General features: G+C 43.4%; 1 protein-coding gene across 18 annotated transcripts in view; it reads left to right on the top strand.

Annotated features, from left to right (window-relative positions):
- LOC120952998 (polypyrimidine tract-binding protein 1) overlaps positions 1-20,541 on the top strand; it is a 225,712-nt gene that overhangs the window by 116,502 nt on the left and 88,669 nt on the right. The gene's annotated exons all lie outside the window — the stretch shown is intronic.

Raw genomic sequence — 20,541 nt, 5'->3', positions numbered from 1 at the left:
GCGCACGGGATGGGGGAAAGTAGCACCATTCACAAAATGCTCGTCCAGTAGGACCCGTCTGGGCTGTTGCTGCTGATACTTCTCACCGCTGCCCCTTGCGTCTTTGCTTATTTCGGCGTCAAGGTACCGGATTCACATGACTACTGCTCTGATCCCACAACCACAATCTCTCACTTTGAACCGGCCTGCGTTTTAGATGGTGGCTATTATTTTTGTTTTTCCACCGGCCCGGGGTTTCACGAACGTTTTCTCGGCTAGGGAAAACTTTTCATCTCTCTGCCGTACGCGCCGCTCCGCGCAAACATAACTCAACTTTCGCCCATCATAACTTTAGGCAGAGTGTGGCGCGAAGGGTATGCATGTGCCCTCGGTCCCAAACGAATCGGCCTGGGCCCCGGGAACGCGCCCAATCGTGGTGCGCTCGGGCGAAAAAGGTTCGGTGTATTGTTTTGCCTTCCATGGGGCTGTTGTTTTTCCATCAATTCGCAGCTGGCGTGAAGGGGGCGATCTTTCGTTCGCGGTAAGAGATTGGTTCGACCATTGGCCAGCAGCCTGCTGCCGCCAACCATGGTTGTTGCGATGGTAGCGTTCATCTACGGCGTTTAAAATCTGCCTCCGCGGCACTTTCGCATCCTTTGGCCAAGCGTGAAGCGCGCCACCGCACCAAAATTAACCGAATAATTTTCAATGAACCGTAATTTATTCAAAGTTTTCCACCACCGAATCTAGCGGGCTCCCACCCTGGATTGGGGAGTTGTGTTGTGTTGTTGTTTGTCGAACGTTGTTTTTCAGCAGTGATGATAGATGAAAAATCAATGTTTTTTTTCTGTTTCCTTTTTTCTTTGAAGAAATTTCAGCTAAAGAGCTAGAGAAGTTTTCCTTCCACTGTTTGTTTGTGTAGCCTCAGCTATCAGTGCAATCCAGTGAGTGAGGGAGAGAGCTAAATGCAGAGAGTGAAGCATTGGTGGGTACGTAGGGGACAAAGTTTTGCGTAGCACCCTTAATTATTCAACCGATCGTAATTTCGAACCCGGTTGCAAAGAATTGTTTATTACCTGGTACGCGCGGTGGCAAATTTGGCAAAGGTGTACTGTGTCTTTTTTCGTTTCTTCGTGATTTTGTTTGTATATTTTCGATCGTTTTAGATGATGACACAAAAGAACTAGTGTAACATAAAAATTGAAAGTTGCATGATGTTTCCCATGCATGTGTTGCGCCACAAGCATAGTTGGGATGATTTGAGAATTAAAATTCTCATTTCCTAATCCGTGCCATAAACACGTTCAATCCCTTTGTAAAGTGTGGTTTGTTGTTGGAAAATCAACTAACATGGTTGCTCTGTTCGGTGTGGTTCTAGCTTCCGGTTTGCCGGAAGTATTCTAGAAGCTTGAACCCTAACAAAATCTGTAAAAGAACCGACCAACTGCGAGACATAAACATAGCATTGGGAGGAAGTTGTAGCCTGTTAGTGGCCGTGGGTGGCTGTGTGTGTGTGAGTTTCTGTGTTTAAATAAATAATAAACACGCAAGCATAAATTATGGTTTTAATAAATTTTATAATTTGCTCAGCACGTCTCTGTTGAGAGAGAAGCAATACGAAAAAGGGCACATCTCATACACACTCAGACACTGAAAGAGATACACTAGAGCGATGTAAAGGTGGTCAGAGTGGTGCAACGTGTGCTTATTTTTGTGCTCATGTCCGTTCGGGTACGACTATCCCCCCGTGCACGGGAGAACAATTTATAAGCCAATGATTATGATGATGATGATGGCTAATGGTGTATAACCATCGGTTTGATAGTCAGCGTACGGGGCATACCGGAGTCCCCCCGCACTCGCTGCCACTATCCTTTTAGGACACACAGTGATGATAGTTTTTTTTTGTACAGTTTTGTTTCATGCACTATTGATTTTGCTTCTGGGCTGGAACAGACATTGCCACTGATGTTGCAAAATTCATTTTCCGGTTGCATGTTGTTGCTCAGCTTCGGAGCAGCTTTGCACGCGGCACTGCACACCACCAGCTGCACAGTGCTCTACGTGTGCCGGTGTTGCAGTTCCGGTGCAACAAGTGGAGAACATGTTTTGGAGTGCATTATTATTTTTATCTTCTGTTCTTTCTCTTTCTCGGCTACTCGCCGATTCACCACTGTGTGCAATGTTTTATTGCTCGTGCATGTTTTTAGTTTTTAGTTTCCTTCGTCTTGTTGTTTTGCAATATTCACTGAGCTGCTGTGCTGAATATACACACACACATCGTTGAACCATGCAACATGTATTTGATTGTGGTTGCAGCTGATTTTTTATATAACTTACACGGTTATGAAACTCAAGCTTTTGTGGATGGTTTTTGCTCTCTTACTTTCCCTTACTAGTCTCGATACAGTCAGGGTTTATTGTGCAACTTCGTCCTGACTGTGTGGCGTACGGGAAGTGCCGCATCCTTTACCTTTCCAGCTTTTCTCCTAAAAAAAAATGCCGTAATGTGTGCTACCTACCAACCGTCAAGCGCGCAAAGTTGCTCGCTTAAACAAACGGGAGCTGTCGGTTACGCTTCGGCTACCGAAACGCCTGCTCTACCGCTTCAACCTATGCTTCCGCCCACCGGACGGTTTATACCCCTAAAGGGATAGCACCAGAGGTGAATAATTAAAATTCATTCTACCACGTTCTTATCACAAACATACATACACAAACACAAACACACAGACACAAACACACACACACACAAACACACACACATATACAATGTGTATATGATCGCTGTGACGCGGCGGGAGAGCTGGTTCGAAAATAATTAGCATATGAAAATGTGGCTTACTTCATGCGAGCGCCTTGTGGGCAGACAATTTCCATCGTCTTGCAAAAATAACGATGGATGGGTTAAGATTATGTGTTTGCCTCTCAGTTTGCCTGCTTGCGTCGTATTTCGTTCGTAAAACCGCGCTAAATTACGACAATGACGAACTTTGCCGCTTGTTTCCCAGGCACCCTCCGATTATCCTTCCACCAGGGAGGGTGTCTTGCGGCAAAAAACATACTGCCTTGCTTTAAACAATCATGTGAAATTTAAGCGCACGCATATTTGACGGCTGCTCCCGCTCCGTTGTGTGGCAGCATTTAAAAGTTCAATCCACAACCGCTGGTCTGGGGTAGGGTTCGGATCGATACCACGATGTATTAACGTTGTCAAAACCGGATAGGGATGGCGAGAAGGTGGTTCATAAATTATTATATCTTAATTACGCACACTTGAGTAAAAGGTATATGTCGCGGAAGACGACCGAGACGTGTGTTGGTTAATTTTTTATGTTTAGGAAAGATAAATGATGCTGAAAATGTGTCATTTTACTCTGGGTTTTCTGGCGCTCTGAAAGGTATTTTAAAAAAGTTTTTGTGATTTTTTATACAAAATTATTAAATCTTTCAAAATTACTCTTTCGATTAGAATAAATAGACGAAGCATAATTGTCTCAGTATATTTGTGTTGTAATAAAAAAAGCGATCAAGCAAGTTTTACGCTTGCTGGTTAGGTGTAATATTGTTGTACTGCATTCGCCAAAAGAGCTATTATTCGTATTGATCGCTTAAAACCTAGACACTGTGCTGTGTAAGGTTTCTCTGCCGTCAATTTGTTTGTACTCGTTCAGTGTCACGACAAAATCGAACGTGAGAACATGTGCATTGCTACCGATTTTGTAGTGTGTTACACTGCTCACTTGCGCATTTGAGACAGCGGTACACTTCTACACGTGTTTACAACTCTTCTGTATGAATGCTCCCACAACTCCTTCCGCCCCTTTGCCTGCAAATGGCCATATGTAGGAGATAGGGTCAACATGTTTTGGTTCCCTTCGATGTACTCTACAGGGCGCCACATGTCCATGTCAATTGTGTGCAATTGTGCAGAAGCAGCGGGAAAATAAAACACTTATATTTGGATGATTATTTTTACACTGCAAAAAGTGGGACTGTCTCTCTCTCTCTCATTCCTCTTATCGTAAAAAAGGGGAAAATAATACTATTTTCGGACGTGGGTATTGTGTATTTGTGTGTCCTGTCTGCGGAATAATCCATGTTGCGCAAATCGGTGTCCATGTTTTGTGTTTACAGCACCTTAACATCGATTCGAATGCATCATCATCCAGGCGAGGTTAACGATCGATAGAGTGTTTCCCTGTCTGAGTGTGTGGGACAAATAGTAATAAAAGAAGAAGAATGAATACAGAACGGAGCCAGCATTGATCGTGTTCGGTGTGTTTGCGCGCGTGTGTGAAGCATCGTGAAGTACCATGCGCTTCCACCCCGTTGTCGGTTGGCATGCCCGACACTTGATTTTGTGGTCGGCGTAGCGAGAGGGGGCCGCTGAGTCGCACGAATGCAACGGCCGAATGGGTGCCGATGGGCCAATCGTCGGTACGTGACAATGTTCATCAACACTCGGTGCGGCAAATGAATGGTGCTGATGTGTTAATGTGTGTCTCTGCTGGTTCCCCTGGACGTTGCGTTTGGTGTGGGGCAGCGAAAGGTTCGTGGAAAGAAACATTTGGGCAAATGGTGTGGTAAACCAGGGTGTGTCTCTATCTGTGTGTGTGAGTGTGACAACGGATAGAGTTGCTAGCATAGCTGTCACCACATCATGAAAGGTGAAAATTTTTGCTATTATTAATGGAAATGAAATATTCACACTCGAAGCGCGGCAAGTGATGTGCAGCCCGGGGATGGGGGCCCGGCATATATCGACCCGGTGTTGTTGTGTGTCCGCTTCATTTCGGTTCTGCGTGTTGTACCGTTTCCGACAAGCACATACAGTCGGCAACAGGAGGCCCAAAGTCAGGTAGCACCGATGGCAAGGGAAGCACTCCCATGTGGGAAAGCCTCAATGACAGTAGTTGCCAGTCATCGACCTCTCGTTGCCTGTGCCCGGAGTGACTAGAGAAAACCAAGATAGCAGAGGAATGAATTGAAGTGCAATCCCAAAAAGGAAATTTGCTTTCGGCAACGGGACATAAAACCTCGCCTCAACGCTCCTTGGTTGGTATGGTCTCGTGTTGTGGAACTCTGAACTGAGGAAATGTGGCGAGCCTCGATACGATAAGTTCTAGCTGCGTACACTCTCTACTCTTATTGCTCAAGGATATTATTGAATGCATCGGTAGAGCAACCATGCTTTAGCTTCTTCTAATCGAACAACATCCGGATTAGGTGTCACATCAACGTTTACGTTTCATGCTTCGAATCCGGATATAGACTGGCTGTAAGGTTTTGTCTCTGTTGGTCTGAAGAAGTGTACTGCTATTAGATGATGGCAAATGCAAAGAAAAAAAAAACGAAAAGATAATCCTTACGCCCACGTGTTATACCTGACAGTGAATGTTGGAGTTCATTCCGAAGACCTACTCTAAATTGTGCTTCTCGGAAGTCTAAACCGCCTTCAGCAGATAGTTTGCAATTTATTTCGGCAGTGTATGAAGCTAATGTACAATACTTGTGTATGCATGCCCGATGTATAATCCTGCTGTACGGATGGAAAGACAAAAACGGCACAACGGCAAATAAGCATTGAAAATGGCATGCCTGGAACTGCCGATTTGAGGTTCATTCCTTTGCCTCTTTTAAATTTGCTTTGCAATCGTTCATGTGCCACAGGCGCATTGTTATTACAGAACGCAGAGCTGTTGGGAAGGTAGAAGATATGAGCATAGTGAAGCCACTTCAATATTTAATACGCTCGTTTTACGATACCAGGTTGCTCAGAAATGCAGACCCCGAGCTCACACAGCAGCAGTAGCAAAAGCGACGAAGCAATTCCACCACCATCAAATCCATAACAACTGGTAAAAAAACGCTCTCAGACTCACTATAATAGTTCATGCCAAACCGAAGAACTCTCGGTGGAGCTTTTTTTCGAGTAGAGGTTTTGCAGGGGCTGCCGTAGGGAAGAAGCTCCATTTCGGTTTTCTTTTCTGTTTCAATGTTTATCATTTAGGTCGTCTGGATTGTGTAGCAGGGCTGCGTCTTTCGGCAGTAGACAAGCGCACACGCAGTGCGCTATTATTCATAACCTGTAAAGGCAACAAACTCCCCGTCAAACCGCACCTTGTACATCCTTTTGTCCCCGTTTGTCACCGGTATGTCCTTCTTGCAATTTGAACAGATTGCATTCCATGGTAAGGGAGTGAAAAGGGGGTACTTCGAGCTAAGGAATGCCTGCCAAATGTGTGCTTGTGTCGTACACAATCGTAGAGTGAATAGAAACCGGTGCTTTAATGTCATGCTTTGGTTCCCCATTTTCTTCCTCCCGCTGCACCCTTCCATGCACAGGTAATCTACAGCACAGCATCCCGAGCGCGCACCGTAATCCTGGCCCGGCCTGAAGCGGCAAAATTGTCATTCATTTGCATGGGAAACTATTCCCCGGAGCATCTTTTCCGAGACAAGCTGCTCTATAAAGCTCCAGTGATGATGGGCGGTGATGGAGTTTGCACACCGACCTTTGGGGGTGTCCGTGTGTGTATGCGTGTGTGTGTGTGTGTGTGTGTTGGTTCTGGGGATAAAACAAGCTTAGGATTAAAGATACTACTTCGTTATGATCGGGGAAGAGAGGGTAGCTGATGTGTGCATGTCGCCTGGTGTGACGAGGCTCACGATGGTGCCATATTTGCCTTGATGATGGGCAAAATGAATAAATAAGTAAGTAAATAAAACATCCTTGCTTACCACGGGTGGGACGGGCAGAGAATGGGGTAAGTTCTCGGAAATCCGTACAGCGTAGGAAAACTTGGGCACGAATTATGAAGCGTGGCGCCGGGGAGAGGGATTGTAAAAACGGGCGAGTCATAAACATAAATGCAAATATTACATTACGACTGAATCCTCCGGCAAAGGATCGAGCTGGAAACGACGACACACGTCAATTGTGAGGCGAGAAGAGAGAGAGCAACCGAGCGGGTGTTGGAAAGGATAGCAAAGTGAACAGTTTATGTCGCGTGAGTGAGAAGTACACGACGAGAGGTACAGCCAACGCAGCAAGTTGACAATCATCACGATAAGGTTTACGGTTCTGCTAGAAGATGCTGAATGGCAGGGCCCAAAAACAGAGACAGCACTTATCTCCGTCTGCGCTTTGGTGAAGAGGAGAAGGATGTCGCCTTTCGGGGGTTGTTGTGGGGATGGTAAAGGGATGGAAATAGTACAAACAAAAGTGACATAATCAAAATTCAATCAAATTATTACTGTTGGCCGGTTAGAACGGAACGTTCAGACATGCAAACGTAACCCGCCGTTGTGGAGAATCAATTAGGTAGGGTTAGGGGGAAAGAGAGTGTGTGTGTGTGTGAAATAAGGAAAGCTTGAGAACGAAAGCAATGTTAGGAAAGGACCATTAACTTGAATGGGGATTATGTAGGATACCAGCTAGAATTGCAATACAAAGTACGAACGATGTTTTACTTCGGTTTATCCTTAATCGATGCCATGCGGGATGAATAATGTGAGCCAGTGTTGTCGGTTGTTTTTGCTATCGGACAGGTTTTATTAACTGCAAATGGTTCCTTATCGTGGAATCGGATTTGTCAATCGGAACGAGCTCTTTAGCAGGCCATACATTAGGAAACTCACAGACCATCCTTGACATCCTTGCTGAGTTATAGTTGTCTACACTTGGCTTTTGCGAACAATGTGGTTTTACATCGATCAAATATCAGATGAAATATTTCGAAAAGCAGTGAGCTAGAGCAAGTGTCGCGTTCATTTTTAATTTTGAAGGACGTCATATTTCTCAAAACTTGTTCCTAAGCTCTTCTAAGAATTTTCTTTGCTCCTGTCACCTTTGCAGTTCAAACAAGATAATTACCATTCAGCGACTCGTGCAAGGCTAACGAAGGGCGTGGGGATGGTAAAGGCGTGATTTGACGTTGATACTTGAATGCATTTTGCGCTTATACGCAGCCTAGTTACTGACAGTTTAATTAGAATGTTTAGTAAAGATGCGCCATTGACGCCCGTAAGGCAAATGAAGCAACTTAAGTGTAATTTAAATCGTCTGAAAATGCTACCGGCTACGTAGCCTTGCAGCGTAGCTCGTAAGTTGAACATGGCACGACCTGTTCTGGAACGGATCCCTTCACCAACGGTATTGGTGGAACACTGTTTCATTCAGCGGTTCAGGAAGCTCTCGAGCGAAGATTGAATAATGAAGTAAAAGTTTTGCTGGTCAAAAATGCTTCCCTCATGTGTCAGGTTGAAGGCATACTTTTCCTTCGCCGCCAAATTTGGAAGTCAGCAACACAGCCGAACTAGGGGAGTAAATTTTTATTAAAAAAGTTTGATACAGACGAAGATGTTTTGATTTATTTTTCTTCCTTGTCTGGTTTCCCTGGTGGAATGTGGTCTGCAAGATGTTAATATGTTTAAATTTTGGAACGAAAAATTAGAAATAACAAGAAGAATAAAATACCGATGCAAAAAAAACAAAAAAATATTTAAAGGAAGAGAAAATCACGGCTAGAAGGCATCTTTGTTAGTCAGGTTTTAGTTTACTGGAATCACACAACACATCTGCAGACCATTTAACTGAAATAAAATTATTTACTTTAAAAATAATTCTAACCTGAAGCTTTGCACACACAAGGCGTTTTTTTGTATTCTCGAGTTTCGCTCACTCAATAGTTTGAGTGTTGGGTTGCAATTGAAATATAAATCATTATCCTTATCCTTCGTTTTATGCAGAAAAATTAAACTCCCACAAATACAAGCCCACACACAACGAAAGTGGGTGAGCAAAAAATGGGCTTCCGTTTGAAACGTAGCACACCTCAGCAAGGAAACACTTTTCCGTCGACCTTCCCATGTTTGCCTTGCGCTGCGTTTCCCGCCCAAGACATTCCAACCATTAAGGGTCACTGGGGCTGAGCTCGGCTCCTGAATCGTGGTGTGTGCAACTTAGAAGGAAAACATTTTCCCAATTAAAGCGAAATGAAACCCATTCAAGTAAAAATAGCGATGAACAGCGGGTTCTCACCCGACGCATTCATACTCAGGCAGAGCAATACAAGTACACAAACACACACACACACACACACGCAAACCTATAAACAGAACTGTAGTGTGCTGATCTGTGACCTGGTCTCGTGCGCCTGTTGATGAGCGGTAGAAAAGCCTTTTTTCCTGTATACCACCCACTTCAGGAGGAAATGAGAAGTTTTAGGGCAAAAAATCGTTAGAAATCGTATGCTTTACCGTCTGCTGTTTTTTTTTTTGTTTCTCTTTCGCTGTTCCTTTTTCGCCCGTAACCCCTCAACCGTTTCACAGCGCTTCCACTGTACTTCCCAACGGCAGTAGCAGCAATATCAAAATATGAAAAGCCTTTCGGCCTGGCGGCTGGGCTCAGAATGTTTGCGTCAAAACGGGAAGGAAACGTTTCTGGCAGTCCCCTGATGATGATGGTTACGGGAAAACGCCGGTAAGGATTAGGGCAGCAAGAAATTATCACCCCTCCACCCTACCTCGCCTTTAGCAAGGAGAAGGAGAAAATGAAAACACAACCCACCTTTGCCCACACGGGCTACTGATGAGGAGGGTTGGGTGGAAGACAGGGTTGGTGTTATGCAAAAGCGAATTAAAAATTACTGCCGCCTTTCGTTCTAATGTTGATTTTGATTTAGCATCGTCTTACCTTGCCACGGGAGCTGTTACTTGAAGGTTTGTTGATGCGTGTTGGAAAAAGGGGGAAAAGAGGGTGTGTTTTCTTTGTTTCTTTCAGAGGTCACCTACATCGGGTCGCGCGAGCAGCTTTTCATTTTAATTTATCATTCTGACTTGTCGCCCGGGCTTGGTGGAAATGAGGATTCATATATTTTTATTTGAAATTCCTAAGCGTATTGCTGCACACTGTCAGTGCTAAACGACAAGGTATTTACGGCAGCAAACCATAATGTAATAAAATGAAATTTTATAGGCTCTATGCAAATATTAAATTATTACAAATTTATAACGCTACATTAAAACGATTCATTTTTCAAATTTGTAAGTTAAAATATGAGCACCACGCTCATGCTGTCGATTTTAATTGTAAAGCATTAGTCAAATGCTATTTGTAATTTATTCTACAAAATGATAAGATGTTAATTCTAAACTGTCTTTTCCAAGCGTGTGATACGAAACAATCGCAACACTTGTTTCCTGACATTTGGCTAGCTTTGCGAAAGTTACATCCTCTGCCTTAAAAACTCTGATCTCTCTTCCACTGTCGAACAAATCTTTCGCCTTTGACTCTACCTTAAAATGCTCAAAACACACTCTATCGCTCATCGACAAGGAGGACAAGAAAATCGTTTAATTTACGCTCCGTCACACCGAAAGAAAAAACTTGTGTATTGTTGCTGTTTTTATTTTCTGTAAAATATTGTTTTAAAACAACTTTTCCCAACAAATCCAATCTGCTGCTACGATAAGACCGACAGACAAGTAACGGTTGTAGAAATTGTTCATCCTGTCCCGTTCTGTCGCAAGTTATCTGTTACTTTTTTACCTTTAATGCTCGTTTATCTGTGCAGATTTCGAACGCAATACGAAAGGTTCTGCCAGCGAAGTTCAATTTGCGTTCATCTTGCGTTCGATGAGTGAGTGTTTTTGCACCTGTAATGCCATATTGTACCGTTTGTACCGACGGTGGACATGGCGAACCGCGGCGAGCATTATCATCGCTGGGCCAAAAGTTGCACAAAACTCACTTACCTTTTGTCGTGTTTCGTTAGCTCCCAGCTCTTGTGAACCGCAATGCTTGGCAGTGCTTCCGTTTGCGAAGAAAGTCATCTCCCGTGATGCCGATGTGAAGTTTGATGATGTGGTGTGATTGTTCAGGGGAAGAGCGGTGAAGTGAAAAGTTTATTTATTTCACTTTTAATGTAGCCTGCTCGTAGGTGCATGGGAGGGGATGGGATTCCATACGGACGACTGAACGGGATAGCGCAGATTGGATCGTCGTAGTCTACCGGTTTGTTTGTCGGTGGTGGAATGGTTAGTTTTTAGTATTTGCTGTCAGCGTACTCTTCTGCCTTCTGTCGCAAAAACAGACAACAGCCAGGAAGGGACTGCGATGACACTGACGATGTGCTGTTGTTTTGCTTAACCTGTCTGAAAGTTTTGCTACGTCCTCGTCGAATGAGCGGAGCAGCAGCAGATCAAATCAGTGAGTCAACGAGGTTTAATTTTTAAAGTTGTTCTGTACCATGCTACCCTATACCATGCTTTAACACCTACCTGTGTGTATCTCACCTGAAGCAGATACCAAAAGCAGATAGCATCGATAGGGACTTTGAGTCTACTGGAATGGAGAGAAAGTGTGTTTTATTCTCGCGTAACACTTTAAATTTAAACCCTTTGATGTATTAAAGCACAAGTTGCCTCGGCTTGTGAAGATATTTTGTGTCTCTTCTTTCTTCTTTGTCATTGTTTTAGGAGATCATAATGAGAATAACGCCATGGGCGGTTCGTTTGACACCTGCACCTGTTAAGATTTGTATGTGAAGGAGTGTATGTTTGCAGAGAGTACGCCAGACAGGTCGTATGTACTTTTACCGTTCCAATGATCTCACAAACAGTCTCCACGGTGACATTTAGAAACGATGCAACTGTGGAGTCCAATTGAGAAAAGAGAGATTCCCGCTATGAATTTTGCACGAAAGACTCCAAGCAGCCAGTGTTGTGAAACACACATTCACACTACCTGAGCACAGCAACTCCTGTGACGCTTGCAATGAGCTTACTAAGCCTCGGTGCGCAATTTTCTCCGGAAAATGGTGACGAAAGTAAAAGGCTCCTGTTGATGGCCTTCAGCAAATCGCTTGCTGGGTGACGTCCCCTTGATGCATTGTTCGTAAAGTGGAAGGATTGCATAGCGAGGGAAATAAATCTTGGTCTGGAGTGAAAACGCGACCCCCTTTTCCATCCCTTCCCAAATGACCGTCGGAAAGAGCGCAACGTGTGACAAGAGGACGGCGGGAAAAATGACCCTCCATTAATAAAGTTTTACCAAATCGTTTCCGTACGTTCAGATGGTGAGAGTAGTAGGTGTTGTTTTGCTGAACTTTGTGAGGAAAATAAATGCAAACTTATATTATTTACCTGCGCAGGGCTTCGGTTCACGGTCCGTTTCAACGAGGTGCTATGAAACAGGGTACGGGCTTTCTTCATTTGTTCGAGAAGGATGCCCTGCCATTACAGAGGACGTTCTTGGCCGTCTTGGTGAGACGTGCAAGAATTTCTCCCTTCGCATCTGGAAAATAAAATGATACGAACGAAAGCAAGAGCTACATATTGAATGGGAGGAATGAATAATTTAATGCGCTTTATGTGTGTTTTGTTTTTCCCAGCGTGAGACAAATATCCAAGAAAAGGTGTCCCCTGAAGGGGGCGGGCGATTTTGCCATTAAAAATTAACACTATCATCTATTGCCGTGTTTGTGAGGAAACTAGTGTGTATTGCTTTCATCCCGTTTGGTCGGTTGTTCTAAACCCACACGGACAGGTAAACTAATGAAAATGGGGGATCATTTCTTGTTAGTCGGTAATTTCATTTTCAACGTCGTCGGCATCCTGTGTAGCAACATTGTTGAAATAATGATTATTGTGCATAGTTGGTGGATGGCGTCGCCTAACGCAATGTTCATTGTGAAGATACACAACACATACCTAAACTGATAAGGCAGATGAAATCGACCTTTCAGAAAGAAATAAAGGCTTCTATTCATAAAATTCTTCCTACCTTGTTTAACACAACGACTCTATAAGCTCTGCTTGAGTTGCGTATGGTGAAGGTTCATCATTATCTGGAGGTGCGTTACATTTGTGCACTATTATGAGTACAAAATCTACTGAATAACACACAACTGTACAACAGTATAACACAGCGGTTAAGTGTGATAGTGTCCTACATCATTACAATCGAGTGTGCTTTGTTTTCGTCTAGTGCACTTTTAAATAATTTGTCTATATATGTTTATTCGTCCTGTGCTGAATTCATCCGGATCCTTCTTCCAACTTGTTTGACGGCTGTCGATCAGTATGCACCGCCAAGCAGCGTATATAGTATTCTGGGATCATCCCGCGCTCTTAAAGTGTTTTGTATGACTGTATATACAAAGCAACTAAAGAGCAGAAAAATATATTTCCTGGCAGCATACATGTTCCAGGTATTTAAGGTGTGGTGTAAGAGCTTTACAGAACTGTACTACTTATATTATGGTAAACGTTGAAACTGTTTGTGAAATGGAGATACAATTAAGTAAAATATTCACTAGGCTTTCTTTGGTTTGTTTTGCTGTTTTTATGCATGGTTGAGCACATACAAATTACTTTGTATTACTGACTAGTAAATTCGCAAAAATTTTAAAGATGTCAACTTTTTGCGCCATTTCTTCAAATACATGATACTGCCAAAAGATCAACTAAGTAAATATTTTCCAAAATGAATTATTATCTTATGTCATTTCGTTGTTTGGGAATATACCAAGATATGATTTATTCTTGTACATGTTTGTCCTTATGTCCGTTGCAATCAGTCTATAGTAGTGGGTTATGTCACATGGACATCATGTTTACTTTAACGTCCCATATTATCGCCTATCTTCTAATGTCAAGCCATAAGCGTCACCTCATGACCACATTTGTTAGTCAAAACTACGCGTAGGTAGCAAACTGAGCGAAGCAGGAAAAAGGTCATTAGATGTGAGGCCTACACAAACTAGACTAAAAAATTACATTCAAGCCCTCTTCAGGCGCAGGATCGCATTTCCAGACCCAGGCATGGTTTTTGTTGGCGTTGTCGCTGGCTTGAATAGAGGTTCCTCTACGCTTTTTAATCGTTAGTGTCAGTCGTTACGTATAACGTTCTTGCTGCAGCATATTAGAGCTGACGAGAACTCTCGCGCGAACACACTCGACGTTGCAATTCCAACGTTTGAAGGGTCTTGTTATTACCGTAGAATTAATCCCTTCTGTTGGGGAGGAAAACAACCCAGGATCCACCGAGCACCAGTTGGTTGAAATGGAACCAGCAGGAATGCGCAATGCACAGTCAACGACCTTCTAATGATTAAAGGAAGTCGGCCTATTTCCTTTGGCGAAAGCAAACTAACGAAAGCTTTTTGTTCGTTGGTAATATTTTTCACACATTCCAAACAATTTACCACACGAACACGCGGAGTTGCTTTGTGTGTGTTTGATTTAACTTGTTTCCCTTACTAAATTTGCTCATTTTGACCAAATGCAAATCTCGCCCCGCAAACACAGCTGCTGAGCTTGGTTTGCAGCCGTTTGCTGTGTGTGGATATGATTTTTTTTTGTTCCGGATATTCCCGTAACTCTTTTCACACTCCAACATCAACTCCTTTACATGGCTACGGCTGGCACCTGCTCGCATCTACTAAGCCTCGGTTTATGTGCTTGGTCGTATTTGGTGTGGGCCCTTGATAGGTGGAAAACGAGACCAAGTTACAGCTCTTAAGTAAGACAAGATTGTTATTCGACGCGTCCGATGAAAGTAACAGCGCGCGTTGTACCGTCAGACTTCTCCCATGTTTATATGATGTTTCAAGTTGCATGTAAAGTAACGCGTCGTCTTGCCAGCAACCGGTAAGGCGGTTCTTGTGTGCCGTGTGACTTAAGATGCCTTTTTGCAATGGAGATGCTCGTCGGTGGTAGCAAACTGTCAGTGCTCATAATTTTAGCTTCCCGCTACATGCGTTCTTCAAACTCGAGGTTCGACTTCTGGCGAAGAGCAGGGGCTACATAAACTGTGTGATGAGAGTGAAGTTAGTTTTTCGCAACAGGAAAAAAGTGCAACGGTTGTTGCTTTCCACGGGTGAGAAGATACATATTGCTCGAAGCGCCTCGTTTTAAAGCTGGTAGAAGTGAACTGTACGATTTATTCTATGCAGAAAGGATAGTGTATGAAAGATTTGTGCGAAGAAACTGCTACTACCGTGGATACGCAAACTTTCTAGCCATCTTAATGCACTTTTCTGTAGACACCGATCGTGCAAGGAGAAAGTTAAAGTGAAATGGGTGAATAGTTTGATAAGTCGTCTTTAAAAAAAAAACAATTCATCAACTTTAAGCTAAACCTGCTGATGAAGCGTGCTCGCAAAAGTGGTGCCAAAAGTTTGCCTCAACAGCAACAGTTTAACGCACTCGGTGAGTAATTTGGGGCGGTTCAGGAAGATGGAATGGAAAATTCTCCACTCTGCAACTCCAGCGTGCTGTTTTTAAAGTTTGGATAAATCTTGCCAAAATTTGTTGAATCACTTTTAAATGAATCGTGCGGTGCAAGTGGAAAACGTTTCTCGTGCAACTTTCCATCCATATTCGGTAGCTCTTTTTGAAGGAATGTTTATCCGGCCTGTGCCGAGGGAAAAGTTGTGAGTGGTCGCTTACCTTTTCGTCAGAGCTACTGACACTGTCTTGACAATGTGTTCCCACGGGAGAGGGGAAGATAAGCAAACAAACAAACACGCGCAACGTTTTCCGATGCTCTCGTCCCGGTGGGTTTATGTGCGTGTGCGGATGTCAATGTAGCTATCAAATTAAGTGAAATGGACGTTTTGTTTGGATATTTTTACGCTCCCCTCCAAGTCGACAGTTTTATTTGTTTCCGCTCTCAATTTCCACAATCAATTCGATGTCGTTTTTGTGCTTATAAGTTTGCCATTCTGCCGACAGTGGAATATGAACGATACAACACAACTTTATCGGTGCGTTGGTGGATCCATAACTGATGTCTTGCTGCATTCGCAGGGTGAGGATGGTCTGTGGAAGAGATTGAGTTTTCATTTGAATTTTCCCACGAATGACACATAGACACAGAAGGAGGAGTATCTACGTATCGTGACACCGCGTTCATGGTGCCCTCTTATCGAGTCGAGATCGATAGCGAATTGACCTATATAAACAGAAGCATACGATATCGTACACCCTTTCACGTAATGGATTGATAAGCATTCGGGTCTAGGTTGGATAGTGGATGATCGGTAAGGAAACGATGCTTCTTTCATCCTTGTTATTGGCTTTTGCTTTTACTGGCAGGATGCGCAACGGAAGCAGGATGGCAACGGAAAGTCAACAATTGTGCTGAAGAGTTTCCTTGAGTTCTGTAAGCCATTCTGTAACGGCCTTTTTCTCCTGTATTCGCCGAAAAGCAACAGGTATGCGTGTTCAAGGGGAAATACATTCTGTGACGAAGGGAAAGCTATAAAGTCTGCGCTTAGCCATGCTGTTACCATATTTAGTTTAGGTACGACAGGGTACCAATTGATATCGAATTGATAATCTTCGGACGCTTGGCTTTTCCACACCACGGTGCCGCCTCCTTCGGGGCGCATAAAAGTGGAATATGCCCGCACAGGGTATCGATTTGATGAAATGTGGAAGTCCCTTTACCCCAGAAAGTGCCGTAAAACAGAGCAGGGAAATAAAGATTTAGATGAGGTCAAATAAAAAGCTCAGAAGCATATCGAAAAAGGCATCGATAAGGCCGTAGTAAGGCGAGAAGATTGAATATAAGATGAAAGGGAAGCACACTGGTTAAAAAGGTCGGCCTCTCTAAGTCAGCATTAGGAGCAAAGTTTGAGGACGTGAAGGACAAACGGAGAGACGGGGAATAAAAGGGGGAGAAACAGAAGAGTGGTTCGATCGTAAATCCATCAGCTACAGGCACAGGTCAAGCGTCCTGTTTCCTCCATCTCTCCATCTGGCTGGCCGGAATCAAATGACTTTGCTTCACAAGGCACAGAACACACGCGCCGAATGTAGATTGAGTTGTTTGGGGTTTCGTTTTTATTTACAATCCCGTTTAGTGTAGCATAGAAATCGTTGGAATCCATTGGCCTTTTTTGCGCATTTTTTTTTCAGGTTGTGCAGCTTTGGATTTTTTGATTGAAAGAGAAACTCGTTCATTGGTGAAGGTTTGCGGGGAGGCATTAAATCATTCGCGTGTATGGGAGGGAGTTGTGTGAGGTTGCAGAGCTGCAAAAGAGTAAACAGAAATAAAATCAATCCCAATCTGACTGTGGTGGTTGTGGCTGAGATCGTAAAAATCAAGAAATGGTTCAAAACTGGCCACTAATCAAAGAACAATTTGTTGTTTTTTATTGCTTTCCCATGCCCATTCTCATGCAGCTTGAAAGTGTTTATAGCTCAATACAAATGTTAAGCTTTTTTTTAAAAGAACAACATTAATAATTATATTGCTTTGAGCTAAAGGTTTTGTATTTTTAATTTTGAAGGTTGTGTGACATACATCCTGCAACATACAGTGTTACATCCACATAAATTGTGTGATATTTTATAGGTGCTTTATTCGATTAAACTGTGCTCGATTGCGTTGTATATAGCACCGGAAGGCAACTGCTACTAATTCGTTGTTGTGGCAACGAAACAGTGAATAGAAAGAAACGATCAATAACGTTCATTTGCGTGCTACGTTCGATCGATGGATGACAGTTTCAAATAATGCAATTGCAACTTTAAAACGCTGCACACTCGGCTTACACTCGCAAAAAAAATCTGCCAAAAATTAACCCTCCATCGACAGCTGGCTCGTGCGCATTTGTTTATGCTGCGCTATTTTGGCGCTTCTAGAAAATGATAAATGATGGATGGGTGAAATTGCAGCTATGGAGGTAAGGGAACGGCAAGGAACGGCAGGGATAGTAAATGTTGAACCCTTTCCCCCAAAACTCCGAGCTCCGGTGATGAATGGACAAACGGTGATCGATAGTTGTGCAATGTGTGCAGCTGCACGACTCACAACAGAAGCGCATCGCGTCGTAAATTTTAGCCTATAAATATGTAAATTAGTACGTTTGACGATGAATAAATAATGATTGATTTATTGATTTGATACTGCTGCTGCGATGCGCGTCCTGGTACGCATAAGGCACACACAAACACACACGTCCACATGTTTTGCGCACGTGCTCTGCTGAACACGGACAATCATCGCACACGCATTTGGGGGGCAATACACTGCTGGTGACACAAACAGCCAATGGTAAACGGTGGAGGGCGTTCCAGGTATGCAACGCGTATTGTGGGCGCCTATCTGCGCTTAAGTGTAGCTTACAAACCCAATTGTCGAAAACCGTGTTTGGGCAACACCGGCTAGACGCAGCGAAGCCTTTGGTTCACACATACCCCAATACGTCTATTAAAATTACTGTATTATAACCTCAAAATTGTGTCAGCATATATCGCGTGATGCGACAATATTTGCGGCCTCCTGGTGGTGGTGGTGCGTGGTTGAGCATGAGTCGGTGAGACAACACTGACACATTTTACTGTACAGGGCTGCTTTGTGGACGGTACCAAATCCTGCCCTGCCTGGTTCATGCACAGTCGCGAGTCTCTTCCCCCCCGCCAACTAGCTGTCCGAACAATCAACCTTCCTCGCCTCGACACGCTTAACTTTCGCATTGCAAAAGGGCGCATTTCATAGCGTTGGTGAGATATGGGAAAGGATGTGTGCGACCGGTGGTCTCCAGTCGCGGTCCCCGTCTATCAGTCGATCGGCCAGCCTGTCCGTCGCAAACACATCATGGTGTCCCCTGAGGGCGTAGGGCGCCGCAGGGCTATAAATTGAATTTAATACGGGGTGATGGGCGCCGCCACCCCGTGAAATCGTGCCGTACCATGAGTGGATTGCTGTGCACAGTCTGTGCGGCGCATGTGGTTGCGGCGATTCGGAAGACATACGAGTGCGTGTGTCAGTGGTGCGAGCTCGTTCATATTCTCTTCGGAGAAGTTGTTAGGTGTTGCGTTGTAAACTCTTCAGTAATGGAAGGAAACCAGACATTGTGACTGTTTGGACAGGTTCGGAATAACATTATGATTGCCTTCTTTACCCTTTGGGTTAGTCAGTACTTAACTTAAAGACCCTTTTCTTTCAAGATGCCTATATCTGTTGTTATCTACTATAGAATACTATTAACTGTTGGTAAAATAAATGTTTATTTTATAATGGTTTGTCCACAGGCAATAATCAGTAAAATTACACAAGAAACTGTAAGTTGCATATGTTTGGTGTAATGGATTACATGCAATCAAGAAAAATGTGTTCTAAATTTCTGAATACTATAACGCTAGATTATTTCTGTAACTGCTGGCTATTAAAAAGCAATCCTATCATTGACGTGTCTGTTCCATTAACGATCGTCACATCAGCAATATATGTCCGTGGTGAAAGGTGCAAGCAACGTCCAACCCCACCCCAATAAAAAGCAATCACATTGGTTGCATGAGAAATATCAAATAATTAAGTGCCGACATATACATATGTATCCACATGAAAACTCCCTGATGCAATCTGCGACCCTGTGCGAGACATTGTTGCTTTCCTCGTACAGTCTCGACACACGAGCAATGGAGGCGCCGGGTTGCTCAAGACCGGTGATTTGTTTGTTGCCCTCTCTAATGGCTATTAAATCAATTCCCTTTACCTCAATATATTATTAAATGCGTTTTCATTACCACCATCACCTACTATCCCCCCTAGCGCCAGTGGTGTTGCTGCAATCCTTGCATTTAATCTTTGAAACACACGGGGATTGATAATGAATAATCAGTGAACAGTTCACAGCTCCCGAACATGGGCGTTTATTATAGATTGAACATAGTAGAAAACAGTGACCCAGCAAGGGGCCCTAGGTGCGTGGGGTTAACATTGTGGTAATTTTTGCTGAGTGCCCGGAAATGAAGCAATCACGCCACCTTTTCTAACCACAGCGCGGATTGAAATTACTGGCGTGCTCAATGTCTGTAATGGGTTTCGTAATCTAATGATAGCGTTTGGGAAGTAATGGAGGAAAGTTGGACGGAGATAGATATTTTTTTTTTACTCTAGAAGTTACTGTCAAGAATTGAACCGAGCATTAAGAGAATTGTTGAAATCAAGTTGAATTGGGCACAGTCATTACGGCAATCACGTTCAACGAGTCATAGTAATGTATTTTTAAATTCGCTAATCTTTAAACGATTACTCTACAAGCAAATGGAAAATGCGCATAACAGTATGAAACTCATTACGTTTGCAAAAGCAATGCAACTGAAACAATTGTGTTACAGCAACTTACCATAGTACATTATTAAATATTTCCAAGAAGAAAGAAACAAAAAAAAACTGGTCTCTTAATCAACCAGGACCGTTTCCAATTTTCCCTTTCGGCGCTTTGTCATAAATAGGATTTCGCTCTTCAGTGACACCACTTGACAAACTGTTGCACAACAAGGCCTGGGCTGCAAGACCGCTGAATGATATTTCCCTTCGCGCTCCGAGCAGTGCATAAGAATTTTAATATTTCAAAGCTCAGAAATAAAAGAGAAAACAATTTTAAATTAAATTTCTTCTTCGTTTGCCAACCGGCGGCCCTGCTAGAACAGTGGTTGGAGGTAGCCTCACGGCTTTGTTTTCTTCTTCTTGTGTTTTGTTACATGCGCTGCGCTGTTGCTTCTGCTGCTTTCATGCTAGGCTCGGAAAGAAGACAC

Source organism: Anopheles coluzzii, chromosome 2, assembly GCF_943734685.1.
Source record: "Anopheles coluzzii chromosome 2, AcolN3, whole genome shotgun sequence".
In the NCBI taxonomy this organism is placed as follows: domain Eukaryota; kingdom Metazoa; phylum Arthropoda; class Insecta; order Diptera; family Culicidae; genus Anopheles; species Anopheles coluzzii.
This window is presented reverse-complemented; position numbering and strand designations above follow the sequence as displayed.